This window comes from Culex pipiens, chromosome 3 (genome assembly GCF_016801865.2).
Source record: "Culex pipiens pallens isolate TS chromosome 3, TS_CPP_V2, whole genome shotgun sequence".
NCBI lineage: Eukaryota > Metazoa > Arthropoda > Insecta > Diptera > Culicidae > Culex > Culex pipiens.
In genome coordinates this window covers 178,222,242-178,239,394 of record NC_068939.1, presented here as the reverse complement: position 1 = coordinate 178,239,394, position 17,153 = coordinate 178,222,242, and the positions used below count along the sequence as shown (strand labels likewise).

General features: G+C 31.4%; 1 protein-coding gene across 2 annotated transcripts in view; it reads right to left on the bottom strand.

The window, feature by feature from the left end:
* The window catches only part of LOC120432344 (dipeptidase 1), a 437,109-nt gene that overhangs the window by 96,727 nt on the left and 323,229 nt on the right, over nt 1–17,153 (bottom strand). The gene's annotated exons all lie outside the window — the stretch shown is intronic.

The window sequence follows — 17,153 nt, the reverse complement described above, 5'->3', positions numbered from 1 at the left end:
AATCCCCCGCGTGGTCAAAAAGTCAAAAAAGCAAAAAGACCCGGCCTTTGAGGTTATGCAAAAATCACCCTTTTTGTAGCTACAAAAAAACTTTTTCTTGGCATAACTTTAAAAGTACCTCACTAAACAGAATAAAATTTAATAGGGTCTTAGGGGACCCCAAAACGAACAAAACAAGGTGGGTCCGGCTAAAATCGGTACAGCCAGTTCTGAGATAATCGTGTGGAAAAAAATCATGTCTACACACATCCCCACAGACATTTGTTCAGAATTTGATTCTGAGTCGATAGGTATACGTGAAGGTATATCTAGGAGTCGTATTTAAGAAGTTCATTTTTCGAGTGATTTTATAGCCTTGCCTCAGTGAGGTGAGGAAGGCAAAAATATGTATGAAAATTGTACAAGTTTTCCTAGCCGGTAATTTAGCATAATACTTTAATCATCCCTTTCTCACCACCAACAATCGCTACGCCGCCGATAAACTTTTCATTGATTCAGCTGTTGCAGCATCCTCGCACGCCCACTGTCCTGATAGCACGGTACGTGTGCCACAGCATAATGGCAAATTAATTAAAACTTTTATGCTGCGCATTCACATTCCACACATCGTGCGCAAAAACAATATCATCACCCTAGCACACAAACACACACACACACTCGCGTGTCACTCTTCAAACAAAGCCAATCATCTGTGAGACACTCGCTCAAGAGCGTGTAGACACACACACACACAGACACAGAGTTTCACAAATAGTCTCACGAATTGTTTCTCATATCACGCGCCAGCCCTTTGTTGGCACTATCATACTTTGTCGCATAATCACATCCTCCCGGACTCACACACACACACACACTCACACACACTCACACACACACACAGACAGAGGCACGCTCGCAGGGATGATTAATGAAATTTCGTCAAGGCTGGCATTGTTTAGGCCCGTCTTTTGTTGTTGTTCACTCTTTTTTTTTTGTTGTTGGTTGTGAGGAACAGACGGGAAAAGTTGAGCAAAAACGCGCAACATCTGAGCGAGTGTGTGTGTGTGGGAGCACGTGCTCTTCTTCAAAAGGGCAAAGACAAAGTTTTCGCTACGTATGATTAGATTTAGCACCATCACTCAACCGTCAAGATAGTGGCACCAAGGTTGAAACGACAAAAGTACAAACCCAAAATATAGAGGGGTAATTCTCCGCCAACTCACACAGCAGTTGCCCCGACCCCTCTTCGATTTGCGTGAAACTTTGTTCTAAGGGGTAACTTTTGTCCCTGATCACGAATCCGAGGTCCGTTTTTTGATATCTCGTGACGGAGGGGCGGTACGACCCCTTCCATTTTTGAACATGCGAAAAAAGAGGTGTTTTTCAATAATTTGCAGCCTGAAACGGTGATGAGATAGAAATTTGGTGTCAAAGGGACTTTTATGTAAAATTAGACGCCCGATTTGATGGCGTACTCAGAATTCCGAAAAAACGTATTTTTCATCGAAAAAAACACTAAAAAAGTTTTAAAAATTCTCCCATTTTTCGTTACTCGACTGTAAAAAATTTTGGAACATGTCATTTTATGGGAAATTTAATGTACTTTTCGAATCTACATTGTCCCAGAAGGGTCATTTTTTCATTTAGAACAAAATTTTTCATTTTAAAATTTCGTGTTTTTTCTAACTTTGCAGGGTTATTTTTTAGAGTGTAACAATGTTCTACAAAGTTGTAGAGCAGACAATTACAAAAATTTTGATATATAGACATAAGGGGTTTGCTTATAAACATCACGAGTTATCGCGATTTTACGAAAAAAAGTTTTGAAAAAGTTGGTCGTCATCGATCATGGCCATTCATGGTCACCCGCGACAGACACGGACGACGAAACAAAGAGAAACACAAAAAGTAACTTTTTCAAAACTTTTTTTCGTAAAATCGCGATAACTCGTGATGTTTATAAGCAAACCCCTGATGTCTATATACCATTTTGTAATTGTCTGCTCTACAACTTTGTAGAACATTGTTACACTCTAAAAAATAACCCTGCAAAGTTAGAAAAAACACGAAATTTTAAAATGAAAAATTTTGTTCTAAATGAAAAAATGACCCTTCTGGGACAATGTAGATTCGAAAAGTACATTAAATTTCCCATAAAATGACATGTTCCAAAATTTTTTACAGTCGAGTAACGAAAAATGGGAGAATTTTTAAAACTTTTTTAGTGTTTTTTTCGATGAAAAATACGTTTTTTCGGAATTCTGAGTACGCCATCAAATCGGGCGTCTAATTTTACATAAAAGTCCCTTTGACACCAAATTTCTATCTCATCACCGTTTCAGGCTGCAAATTATTGAAAAACACCTCTTTTTTCGCATGTTCAAAAATGGAAGGGGTCGTACCGCCCCTCCGTCACGAGATATCAAAAAACGGACCTCGGATTCGTGATCAGGGACAAAAGTTACCCCTTAGGACAAAGTTTCACGCAAATCGAAGAGGGGTCGGGGCAACTTTTCACGATTTCGTGTGAGTTGGTAGAGAATTACCCAGAGCCTTAAATTAAGCATGAATCAAGAGAAAAAAAATCTCTCCTCTAATTAAAAGATTAAACTATTTTTAAATGATTTTTTTTCCATAATGTTGCAACCTTGTTCACGAAATCTTGTTCGAAAGCAGGCCTTTGACTTTTCTTACCAACAATAAGACAGCATGAAAAAAAGAAAGAAGATCAAACTCCTTCATCTTTCAGCGTACGTTTCTCCCCATGCGGGATGAACTAACTGGAGAGAGTTTAACCAGGCGACTAAAAGAAACATTTGTCGATACAAGGCAAACTTGGTGCGTTTGACGAGTAAGTGAGACTAAGTTGAGAAAATTGCGAACGTCATGTACGATATTATTGGGACTGATCGGTAACATCTGTTCAGGAATACAAAAAAAAAAAATACAAAACTACAAAAATACAAAAATACAAAAATACAAAAATACAAAAATATCAAAATTCAAAAATACAAAAATACAAAAATACAAAAATACAAAAATACAAAAATACAAAAATACAAAAATACAAAAATACAAAAATACAAAAATACAAAAATACAAAAATACAAAAATACAAAAATACAAAAATACAAAAATACAAAAATACAAAAATACAAAAATACAAAAATACAAAAATACAAAAATACAAAAATACAAAAATACAAAAATACAAAAATACAAAAATACAAAAATACAAAAATACAAAAATACAAAAATACAAAAATACAAAAATACAAAAATACAAAAATACAAAAATACAAAAATACAAAAATACAAAAATACAAAAATACAAAAATACAAAAATACAAAAATACAAAAATACAAAAATACAAAAATACAAAAATACAAAAATACGAAAATACAAAAATACAAAAATACAAAAATACAAAAATACAAAAATACAAAAATACAAAAATACAAAAATACAAAAATACAAAAATACAAAAATACAAAAATACAAAAATACAAAAATACAAAAATACAAAAATACAAAAATACAAAAATACAAAAATACAAAAATACAAAAATACAAAAATACAAAAATACAAAAATACAAAAATACAAAAATACAAAAATACAAAAATACAAAAATACAAAAATACAAAAATACAAAAATACAAAAATACAAAAATACAAAAATACAAAAATACAAAAATACAAAAATACAAAAATACAAAAATACAAAAATACAAAAATACAAAAATACAAAAATACAAAAATACAAAAATACAAAAATACAAAAATACAAAAATACAAAAATACAAAAATACAAAAATACAAAAATACAAAAATACAAAAATACAAAAATACAAAAATACAAAAATACAAAAATACAAAAATACAAAAATACAAAAATACAAAAATACAAAAATACAAAAATACAAAAATACAAAAATACAAAAATACAAAAATACAAAAATACAAAAATACAAAAATACAAAAATACAAAAATACAAAAATACAAAAATACAAAAATATCAAAATTCAAAAATACAAAAATACAAAAATACAAAAATACAAAAATACAAAAATACAAAAATACAAAAATACAAAAATACAAAAATACAAAAATACAAAAATACAAAAATACAAAAATACAAAAATACAAAAATACAAAAATACAAAAATACAAAAATACAAAAATACAAAAATACAAAAATACAAAAATACAAAAATACAAAAATACAAAAATACAAAAATACAAAAATACAAAAATACAAAAATACAAAAATACAAAAATACAAAAATACAAAAATACAAAAATACAAAAATACAAAAATACAAAAATACAAAAATACAAAAATACAAAAATACAAAAATACAAAAATACAAAATACAAAAATACAAAAATACAAAAATACAAAAATACAAAAATACAAAAATACAAAAATACTAAAATACAAAAATACAAAAATACAAAAATACAAAAATACAAAAATACAAAAATACAAAAATACAAAAATACAAAAATACAAAAATACAAAAATACAAAAATACAAAAATACAAAAATACAAAAATACAAAAATACAAAAATACAAAAATACAAAAATACAAAAATACAAAAATACAAAAATACAAAAATACAAAAATACAAAAATACAAAAATACAAAAATACAAAAATACAAAAATACAAAAATACAAAAATACAAAAATACAAAAATACAAAAATACAAAAATGCAAAAAAAATATTTAAATAAACTTTCCAATGGAAAATTCTCTACCAACTCACACGAAATCGGGGATAGTTGCCCCGACTGATCACGAATCCGAGGTAAATTTTTTGATATCTCGTGACGGAGGGGCGGTACGACCCCTTCCATTTTTGAACATGCGAAAAAGAGGTGTTTTCAATAATTTGCAGCCTGAAACGGTGATGAGATAGAAAATTTGGTGTCAAAGGGACTTTTATGTAAAATTAGACGCCCGATTTGATGGCGTACTCAGAATTCAGAAAAAAGGTATTTTTAATCGAAAAAAATACTAAAAAAGTTTTAAAAATTCTCCCATTTCCCGTTACATGACTGTAAAGAAACTTTTAACATGTCATTTTAATAGATATTTAAAGTACTTTTCAAATTAACATTGACCTAGAAGAGTCATTTTTTTTTTAGAATAAAATTTTTCATTTTAAAATTTCGTGTTTTTTTTTCTTACTTTGCAGGGTTATTTTTTAGAGTGTTATAATGTTGTACAAAGTAGTAGAGCAGACAATTACAAAAATATCGATATACAAACATAACGGGTTTGCATATAAACATCACGAGTTGTCACGATTCCACGAAAAAAAAGTTTTGAAAAAAATCCTTGTTTCGTCAACGTGTCTGTCGCGGGTGACGATGAACGGCCATGATCGACGACGACCAATTTTTTAAAACTTTTTTTTCGTAGAATCGCGATAACTCGTGATGTTTATGAGCAAACCTCTTATGTTCATATATCAAAAATTTTGCAATTGTCTGCTCTACAACTTTGTAGAACATTGTTTACTCTAAAAAATAACCTTGCAAAGTTAGAAAAAACACAAAATTCAAAAATTAAAAAAAATGTCCTAATTGAAAAAATGACCCTTCTGGGTTAATGTTGATTTGAAAAGTACATTAAAGTTTCCATAAAATGACAATTTCCAAAATTTGTTACAGTCAAGTAACGGAATATGGGAAAGTTTAAAAAAAAATAGTGTTTTTCACGATGAAAAATACGATTTTTTCGGAGTTCTGAGTACGCCATCAAATCGGGCGTCTAATTTTACATTAAAGTCCCTTTGACACCAAATATCTATCTCATCACCGTTTCAGGCTGCAAATTACTGAAAAATACCTCTTTTTTCGCATGTTCAAAAATTGAAGGGATTGTACCGCCCCTCCGTCACGAGATATCAAAAAACGGACCTCGGATTCAGGATCAGGTACAAAAGTTACCCCTTAAGACAAAGTTTCACGCAAGTCGAAGAGTGGTTTGGGCAACTGCTGAATTACCCCTATTTCCTTCCGCTAGAAATTTGTTTCGATATTGTCTTTATAACTATCATTTTAGCAACGTTACCACTAGTAGGACAAAACCAAAAGCCAGAACATTCTCCCGATCACGATTCCCAAGAATCAACCCTATCAGCCTCACCGACATCACCTCCACCATCAAACTATCGCTCGCGTTGGATGTCCTCCGTCAGAAGGCAAACCTCTTCTTCGGAGCAGTGCTCGAACAGAATAACTAATTACTGTCAATATTGTTTCCAGCAAGTCGCTACATCCCCCCCCCCCGGAACGTCGATGCCGGGGCTGGAAGCGGGACAAACTAGGTTCGCATTAAGACGAGTGCCACATGTCGTGATGTCAATTTGCCGCTCGAATGACGGGCCGCGACGACACTTTCTACGAAGCCGCCCTTCTCCGGCGCAACACGACGTCCTCTTCATCGTTGAGAGTTTTGCTGGACGGACGGGCGAAAACAAGGATAAAGGATGGAGATGAATGGCTTTTCAATTGGCTAGGAAAGTGCAGCATCCACCGCTTCCATTTATGGCCGTTGTTGGTGGATTTTATGGCGATTTCCACTTCCAGCTGGCTAATGCTGGCTGGCAGTTTCCATTTCAAATAATCATAAAATTTGAGCCGTTACGCAAACCAATGCTTACAGCATCATTAAAATGTGAGAAGCTCAGTCTGGAGTTTATTGGCGCTTGTCTTCGATGATCTTTGGAATTTAATTTGCTTCGAGGAGTCGGTAAATTGACGCGATACTTGGAAAGTGATACATTTTTAACAACAAATCATTTAGGGCTTCTACCTGTTATTTTTTTGTTTTCAGGAAATTTCAAATAAAATTTTAAACATTCCATAGATTCATAACTAATTTAAACGACAGCGTTGCTAGATCACCATATTTTATGTCATCTGAAAGTTCAATAAAACATGCCAGATAATCTGGAACAAGTTTAGACAACATCTTGTCGAATAGCAACGTTTAATCCTTAACAATGCCATTTCAAATTATAATTATCTACGCGTTGTTTAGCAAACATCAGGCAGCAGCAACAACTTTCACTCAACATTTCGTCTAGTCTCCTACACATCGTTATGTCGAATTAATTATGCACAGTGTTAATTACCAGCCTCCCTGCTGACGGTTATGGTTTCACCCCAACCCCCCCCCCCCCCCCCCTCCCTAATTTCTTCCTACCACCGAATCAAAACACCATTCGGCGGCCATTAAATTCTCGTTTCAGTTTAGCATAATAATGTCTTAACCTGACTCTCTCTCTCTCCCTCACATTCCAAGCGAATCGACGTCTGTTGTGTTGGCCATCGTCGCGAAAGTTTGTCCCCTCCCCCCTCCCCCTCCCAAATCATAAAATGCGCAATAAAATTTATCATTAACTTTTAGACAAGAATGTACAATGCGCGCGCCCCGAAACTGATTCTGAAGAAGTAAGGTCAGATTTCGACGCGGGGGGCGACTTTTTACGATAACGGTTATGATAGTTACCCCTCCCCACCCCTTCGGGTTTTGGCTTCAAATGACGCGACTAATTGTAATTGAACGAGTTTTGCGTAGGACAGCTTTTCCGGAATAAATTAACCTCCGAGAAAGCGGGCTTGATTCATCGTTTGAGATATATTCCGGCGGAGGAATGTTTCCTGTGCAGGGTAGTAATCATAAAATGATATTTTTACGTCATCAGATAATTCGTTGCTGCCATGTTTGACCTTTATGCCCTACTGTTCGAACTAAAACTTCGGAAATTATCATGTTCCCACTTGAAATCATGTTTGAGTAGTTTCCTTGTTTTGTTGTTGTATTCTTCCATAATTTGTTTCATTTGTATTTGAAAAAAAAAATTAAATCATGATTTTGAAATATTCCATAAGTTCTTTCAAAATGTTTTTTTTTTAACATAGACAACTTTTTTATGTTATTATAGGCTTAGTGATTTTTCACGCTCACGGGGACATCAATTTCAAAACGCAAAATTTTACGCAAATTTCACGAAATGTGAAAAATGTTAAAACTCTGAAAATATTATGTTTAAATCACAGAAACTACTTTTTATGCTTGATTCTATATTATTCTTCAATAAACTAGAAAAATCCTCACTAAAAATGAACGTGAAACAAAAAAAATCTCCTAATTTTCAAAAAAGTTTCCACGTGGTTTAAGAATGGGCTCTATTTATATTTTAAAACAAAATGTAGGGCATGCGTATTATCATTTATTGAACATATTCGACTAATGAAGCTAAAAAATGGAGGCTGATTTGCTTCTGTTTTATCAGTTCACATTTTATTGCATTACATTTCAAAGCTAGATTCAACCATCTTTTCCTGCCAAAATGAGCAAAATAGTTCGAAATATTTGCGACATTTAGCCTGTTCATAATATTCTTTAAGGCTTTCATCTCTATTTTCAAGAATTTAATTTAAAATCAATAAGCAATAATAATATTCTTTGTAACGAAATCGAAATTGTTATTCAAAATAAGAACAGGGACAAAAAAGGGGGATATTTTTAACATTCACGGGAATCATCCTTCCAAATAATCAAAAATCGTTAAAATTAAACAGGGCTTAGAAAAAAATAAATGTTTTTAAAAGATGATTTCAGAAATTTAAAATACTCTTTACTTTATTTTATTTGTCCCGCCCGTGTGGATCAATCGGACCGCGCACTGGACTCTCAATCCAGAGGTTGCTGGTTCGAGTCCCGTGGCGGGCGCTCTAAAATTCTAAGTGTAAATATGGGTATCCAGCGCCGTCGCTCCGTGCCGTACTCAAACACTTAGGAGCTCAGGGCGGCGAAGTCCTTGTAGTTAAAAGGAAGACGCTAGTGGTTGGTACTAGCAATGGTGGCCGACAGCTATAAAGTTTCAACTTCGTTTTTTTTATTTAATTTTGAATAAAACAAAGCTTAATTCCTTTAATTTCTTTTGAAAATTTACCTTTCAAAAAAAGTGGTTGAAGTTTACAGTGAGTTAAAATATTACTTAATTTAATTAGTTTCTAAAAAATACAAAATAATCTGAACAATTATTCAAATGATTCATATTAAGCTTTTTAATTGAAAATAAATAAAATTCACTTTAATAGTGTTTATGGTTAAAATATTTACTATGATAATATTTGAAAAAAAAAAAATTGAGAAAACTGATAAATTTCAAGAAATTTACACCGTCTGCGAAATCGTCAAAACTCACTAACCCTTGATTAGTGATCGAACAAGGGTATTCACTCGCTTAATTCTATAGTTGTCCTTAGGATTATTTTTATTCCTATTTGAGTTCGATAAAATAATTTGAAAAAAATCGTTACATTTTCACAAAAAAACATAAAATTGCGGCGAAAGATAAATTTCTTAGATTTTACGCTGTTCGCGAAATCGTGAAATTCCACTAACCCTAGTTATTTATAACGAAATAATTCAATTTTAACAAACCAGTGATATTTTTTAAAGTATAGAAGTTAGTCTTTTTTGACTACTGAAGACCAATTTATATATTTCAAACTGTTATTTTTTTATTTTTGATGAAAAATTTTAGAAAAGAATCCTTTAAAAAGGCTAAAGATATCTGAATGCCACACATTTTCAAAATTTTCAATCAATTATGAAAAAAAAATAAAATTACTTTGTGAATGAGAAAATTTTCAAAAATGTGTTTTAAACAACTATAAAGTCTTTCAGCCTTCGAGGCGGAAATGGTTAACGAAAAATAAATTTCAAATTATATACTTATAATATCAAAATAAAAAACCAAAACAAAAAAAAACCAAAATGCAACAGAAACAGCAGTAATGCAACTGTTGAAAATGAATAAATATATAAAATATATCGATCTGTGATATAAAAACTAAATTAAAATATATTCTTGAAAACGTCCCAACATATTTTTTCGGAAAATTAAGAATTAAAAAAAAAATTGACTACGGTTTTTAATGTAAAATTAAATCTGCAATCGATATCTTTCATGTAATTGTTTTTAACTTTGAGAATTTTGGAAAAAAAAATGATAAAACGACAAAAAAAATAGTGTATCTTTTTCTCTGAATAGTCCTCATCAATACTTTTAACTTTACCCAAGACACTAAATCGATCAAAGAATTCCTTAAAAATTTATAGATTTTCAAATAATTACCTATACCTATATTTCAAAACTGTTTTCGCAAAATCGCAATAACTCGTGATGTTTATGAGCAAACCCCTTATGTCTGTATATTAAATATTTTGTAATTGTCTGCTCAACAACTTTATAGAACATTATTACACTCTAAAAAGTAACCCTGCAAAGTTAGAAAAAACACGAAATTTTAAAATGAAATTTTTCGTTCTAAATGAAAAAATGACCCTTCTGGGTCAATGTGGATTCGAAAAGTACATTAAATTTCCCATAAAATGACATGTTCCAAAGTTTTTTAAAGTCGAATAACGGAAAATGGGAGAATTTTTAAAAGTTTTTTAGTAGTTTTTTCGATGAAAAATACGTTTTTTTTTTCGAAATTCTGAGTACGCCATCAAATCGGGCGTCTAATTTTACATAAAAGTCCTTTGACACCAAATTTCTTTCTCATCACCGTTTCTGGCTGCAAATTATTGAAAAACACCTCTGAGCAGTTCTCTAGGATTTCGGTCATTCGATTTTTTTTGTATTTTTTAATCCGACTGAAACTTTTTTGGTGCCTTCGGTATGCCCAAAGAAGCCATTTTGCATCATTAGTTTGTCCATATAATTTTCCATACAAATTCGGCAGCTGTCCATACAAAAATTATGTATGAAAATTCAAAAATCTGTATCTTTTGAAGGAATTTTTTGATCGATTTGGTGTCTTCGGCAAAGTTGTAGGTATGGATACGGACTACACTGGAAAAAAATAATACACGGTAAAAAAAATTTGGTGATTTTTTTATTTAACTTTTTATCACTAAAACTTGATTTACAAAAAAAAACTATTTTTAATTTTTTTTATTTTTTGATATGTTTTAGAAGGCATAAAATGCCAACTTTTCAGAAATTTCCAGGTTGTGCAAAAAATCACTGACCGAGTTATGAATTTTTTAATCAATACTGATTTTTTCAAAAAATCGAAATTTTGGTCGTAAAAATTTTTCAACTTCATTTTTCGATGTAAAATCAAATTTGCAATCAAAAAGTACTTTACTGAAATTTTGATAAAGTGCACCGTTTTCAAGTTATAGCCATATTTAAGTGACTTTTTTGAAAATAGTCGCAGTTTTTCATTTTTTTAAATTAGTGCACATGTTTGCCCAGTTTTGAAAAAAATATTTTTGAAAAGCTGAGAAAATTCTCTATATTTTGCTTATTTGGACTTTGTTGATACGACCTTTAGTTGCTGAGATATTGCAATGCAAAGGTTTAAAAACAGGAAAATTGATGTTTTCTAAGTTTCACCCAAACAACCCACCATTTTCTATCGTCAATATCTCAGCAACTAATGGTCCGATTTTCAATGTTAATATATGAAACATTTATGAAATTTTCCGATCTCTTCGAAAAAAATATTTTTGGAATTTTCAAATCAAGACTAACATTTCACAAAGGCCAAACATTCAATATTACGCCCTTTTAAAATGTTTGTCTTGATTTGAAAATTCCAAAAATATTTTTTTCGAAAAGATCGGAAAATTTCACAATTGTTTCATATATTAACATTGAAAATCGGACCATAAGTTGCTGAGATATTGACGATAGAAAATGGTGGGTTGTTTGGGTGAAACTTAGAAAACATCAATTTTCCTGTTTTTAAACCTTTGCATTGCAATATCTCAGCAACTAAAGGTCGTATCAACATAGTCCGAATAAGCAAAATATAGAGAATTTTCTCAGCTTTTCAAAAATATTTTTTTCAAAACTGGGCAAACATGTGCACTAATTTAAAAAAATGAAAAACTGCGACTATTTTCAAAAAAGTCACTTAAATATGGCTATAACTTGAAAACGGTGCACTTTATCAAAATTTTAGTAAAGTGCTTTTTGATTGCAAATTTGATTTTACATCGAAAAATGAAGTTGAAAAATTTTTACGACCAAAATTTCGATTTTTTGAAAAAATCAGTATTGATTAAAAAATTCATAACTCGGTCAGTGATTTTTTGCACAACCTGGAAATTTCTGAAAAGTTGGCATTTTATGTCTTCTAAAACATATCAAAAAATAAAAAAAATTAAAAATAGTGTTTTTTTGTAAATCAAGTTTTAGTGATAAAAAGTTAAATAAAAAAATCACCAAATTTTTTTTTACCGTGTATTATTTTTTCCAGTGTAGTCCGTATCCATACCTACAACTTTGCCGAAGACACCAAATCGATCAAAAAATTCCTTCAAAAGATACAGATTTTTGAATTTTCATACATCATTTTTGTATGGACAGCTGCCGAATTTGTATGGAAAATTATATGGACAAACTAATGATGCAAAATGGCTTCTTTGGGCATACCGAAGGCACCAAAAAAGTTTCAGCCGGATTAAAAAATACAAAAATTAAAATTGAAGAAAAAAGACCGATTTCGTAGAGAATTGCTCCTCTTCTTTCGCATGTTCAAAAATGGAAGGGGTCGTACCGCCCCTCCGTCACGAGAAATAAAAAACCGGACCTCGGATTCGTGTGGCAACTGCTGTGTGAATTGGCGGAGAATTACCCCAGGGATAAATTACAAACTTAACAAATACTGATTCCTGATCGAATTATCAAAAAATATGAATTTGTTGCCTATATTGCCGGAGAAATTTGAAAAAAAATAATGATTTTGCACAAACTGGGTCTACGATGTTAAAGATTTTTAAATTAATAGTTTTGCATATTAATTCAATCAAGTTTTAAGATTTCATCTCGAGCTCCCTTAACAAGAAAGGGAAACGACTTTTCCTGCCAACTAATGTATCCCCGAGAAATCATTCCATCCCGGATGACGGGACATAAAATTCGAGCGTGAAATTCGAATTAATTGTCCCACTTTTCCGTGCCGCCACGAAATCTTTTTCCCAGTCGTCGTCATAAAAACCGGAAACTCTAGCTCTCTAGCCCTTAATGGCGCTGAAAAGTGTAGTTTTATTTCGCCAAGATATTGAAGTGTGTCATTTCAACAGCGTTTTTTTTTATGGGCCAAGTTTGGCCTCGAGCTGTGGCGAATGCAATTTCGAAGTTTTATGGGATAAATTTGAGATTTCTTTTTTTTTTCGGGGCAAGAAACATTCGTTTGTGCTTTGGCGTGCGGTTTTATGGCGCTGTGATTTCTTCGGAGGCCGAATCGAGTGAAACGTAACTTGTCAGTTTGAAAAGTGAGTGTAAAATGGCACAATTAATATGGGACCAACTTGAGAACTTTTTTTTAAGAGACTGAAGGAACTATTTTGGTACTTGTCCCAAGGCCACATAATCATATAAAAAATAATCGATAGCGAGCGTGCAAAAGTATGCAAATGTTACTATACCCCCTCACTAATTGGATGTCCTTTAATTGAGCCCTCGAGGTCGCCGACGACGAGAAGGTTGAACAACATTTTCATGGGCTCCATCCAGAACTTGCTTCGCGATGCTATGGCAAGGGCCACCACCTGCGGCCAATCTCAACTATTTAGCGCACCACCTACTTTCTCCGGCGGGCACAATTACAATAATCGGTGTGATAAATCACACCTTGCTGGGTCTTTTTTTTTGGAGCTCGAACGACACCGGGGGACGCGTTGTTAAGTTTAAATTTATAAATTACGAGGTAATTTGGGCTGGGCAATTTATGGCGGGCAGGTAGTAATCATGCAATTTACCTCTTTCTTGGGTCATTATTATGGAGAAATTCGAAAAACAACTTTTCATAGTATTTTTATGTAGATAAAACTTTGTCTTTCGTTTCCATAGGTGCATATAAGCCATTCAAATTTTGAGCTGTCCATAAAAAAGTTCTTTGCAAATATTCAAAAGTCAATATTTTGAAAACATAATTTCTGATTCGACAAAGATTTGCACTTTTCAAAAAAAAAAAAAAAGTTTCATCACAAAAATTCAATTTTTACAAATTATGCTTTAGTCGTAAGATTTTGCGGGCCTTATTTTGAGCTAGCTATGGGCATGTGAGATAAATAAGAACAATAAATAGTTACTAAGAAGATTACCAAAAAAGATGATTGTAAATCGGACCTATAGTTGCTGAGATATCGACATTAGAAAATGGTGGGTTGTTTGGGTGAGACTTAGAAAACATCAATTTTCCTGTTTTTTAGCCTTTGCATAGCAATATCTCAGCAACTATGGGTCGCATCAACAAAGTTCAATTAAGCAAAATATAGAGAATTTTCTCAGCTTTTCAAAAATATTTTTTTCAAAGGTGGGCAAACATGGGCACTAATTTTAAAAAATGAAAAACTGCGACTATTTTCAAAAAAGTTACCTAAAAATGGCTATAACTTGAAAACGGTGCACTTTATCAAAAATTCACTAAAGTACTTTTTGATTGCAAATTCGATTTTACATCGAAAAATGAAGTTGAAAAATTTTTGCGTTCGATATTTCGATTTTTTGAAAAAATCAGTATTGATTCAATAAATCATAACTCGGTCAAAGATTTTTTGCCCATTCTGGAAATTTCTGAAAAGTTGGCATTTTATGTCCTCTAAAACATATCAAAAATAAAAAAAAATTAAAAATAGTGTTTTTTTGCAAATCAAGTTTTAGTGACAAAAAGTTAAATAAAAAATCACCAATTTTTTTTTTTAAATCACCAAAATCTCGAATTTTAATGTTAAAAATAAGAAAATAAAAAAACGAAACATTTTTTTTATCATGATTTGATTATCCGAAGTCCCATACACACCTTCGGATAATCTAAACTTCGGCTAATCCAGTTTGGACTGCACTGGTTATTTTTTTTATTGAAATTTATACTAACGAACAACTCAAAAATTATCAAAATTGTTAATATTTTTTTGTTGTTGCCATCTACATACTTCAAACGAATTTTTATGGCATTTTTTTTAATTATACTCAATAATTCTTAACAGATTTTTCAATCATCATTTCTCCATATTTACAAATTTGAGTATAATTGCACTCTTCTAGACTGCCAGGATCGATGTCTTCTGGGTGAATTTTGACTTTAAAGCTTTTTTTATTTTTGAATTTTAAACTTTAAAAAGGTAATTAGCTTTCCACTGCATATTTCTTGAACCAAGTTCTGATCTTTTAATCACAAATTCAACATTTTTTTTCATTTTAAAACTTTTTGCTCAATTTTTTTGAAAAGTACCAGATATTTCTGGGAAAATAACTTCAAGAGTGTTAATTTTCAGGAAAATTTACAACAATCTTTTTACTGGAGGCCACTTTTAAACTCTTATATTTTTTAAACATTTTGCATATTTTAAGTGATCATTTTCAAACAAGGAAATTTTCACTAAAAAATTTGTTGAACAGTCATTTAACATAAAGTAACCACACACAATCAGCTCGTGGATTATACTTGGCCTGAGGGCCATACTTTGGACACCACTGGTTTACCCATTTTGTTTTTATTTTATTTTTTTATATCTTAAAGTGCCAGCCTTTGAAGTATAGGGTATGAGAGGCGTTTTTTTCAGAAAGTTAGGATTATTTTTAATATTGACTCTTAGAATGTATTAACCAATTTCCTTTGAATAAAATAAAAAAATGAAGTAAAATTGAATTTGAAATCAAAAATATCTTGATATATTTTTGATAAAATGCATCTTTCTCAAGTTTAAACTATGTCTAGGAGACATACTTAATTTTTCTTCTCAATGGTTGATCGAAAACAAATCTAAAACTTCACATAAAAATAAACAGTTTAAAAAGTGACAGTGATTTTTGACAAGCAAAAATGCTTGGAAAAGTCGTGTATTTTAAAAATAGTTCCTGAATAAGCTGAACTGTTATTTATTCACAAAGTTCATTAATCAAAAACGGACAAAATTTGAAATGAATATGAATATTTCAATGTAAATAATTTCCTTTTGTTATGTGAATTATTGAAATAAAACAGTTTCGATGCTTTTGCAAGCAAATTTGATATATTATCAAATTGGTTTTAAGCTACCTACGACTAATTGTACACACATAAAACTTTCTAGATCTTGTCTAGATCTACAGAAAATTGGCATATTCAAAGATTTTAATAGCCATAAAAAGGATTCAAAAGTAACTAAATAAAAAATATGATCTTGCATAGAGCTCTTTGCGTCTGATGTGTGGCAATCCAAACATTGAATAATGTACTTTAATCAAAGTTTTCTATGTTTTTGAATCATATCACAGAGTTCAGTTGGTAACTGAAAAACTGAAAACTTCCAAGACTTATCAGAAATTCTGTAATAATCATCGTTCTAGTTCATAACAAAAAACAAAATCGATGATATTTGGTCGATATTTTATTCCATTTTCATCTTATTTTCATCTACTTGCCGCTTGCTCATAAACTTATAAATAAATCCACTTTGTTGAACGATTCATGTCTAATTTTAATCATTTCGGAGCGTATGGTACGGTAAGCCACGCATCCTTCCTCCCCTGCAGGTTTTGTGAAATGTGATCCGTTCACAGAATCCTCTCTGCGGTAAACACAACGCAGTAGGGCTGGCCGTTTTGATTTTTGTGTTAAATTTTCGGGTATTTTCGGATGTACTGCAATTATTAATATTGAAAAGAAAAGTGCTTGGGGCGTAATCTATACACAAGACTTTCCAGCATGCTTTCATCGGACTGGCTGCGTTTGTGTTTGATTAGATTAGATTAGATTCATGTCTTATTTTAATCAGGATTTTTTAAACAAATAAGGTGATCAGTTATATATTTGTGCATGATGCTACTTTTTTACAGTGCATCTATTGTGAAAAACTCTTCAGCAGTTACAATCTTTCCAAACCCGAGCAGACGGAAATAACTTGGGAATAACATTCTTTGTTATTTGAAAATACTAGGCCAATAACATTTTATGTTATTTATAACAAGATTTGTTATTCGCCGTTATGATTTTTTTGTTATTGGATTGTTATTGTAATAACAGACTAATAACATTTTACGTTATTTTTCGAACAAATCTTTGTTATTATTTTTTGTTATTTTAACAACTAATCCGATCATCCCAATAACGTTTGGAGTTATTCTTCCATAACAA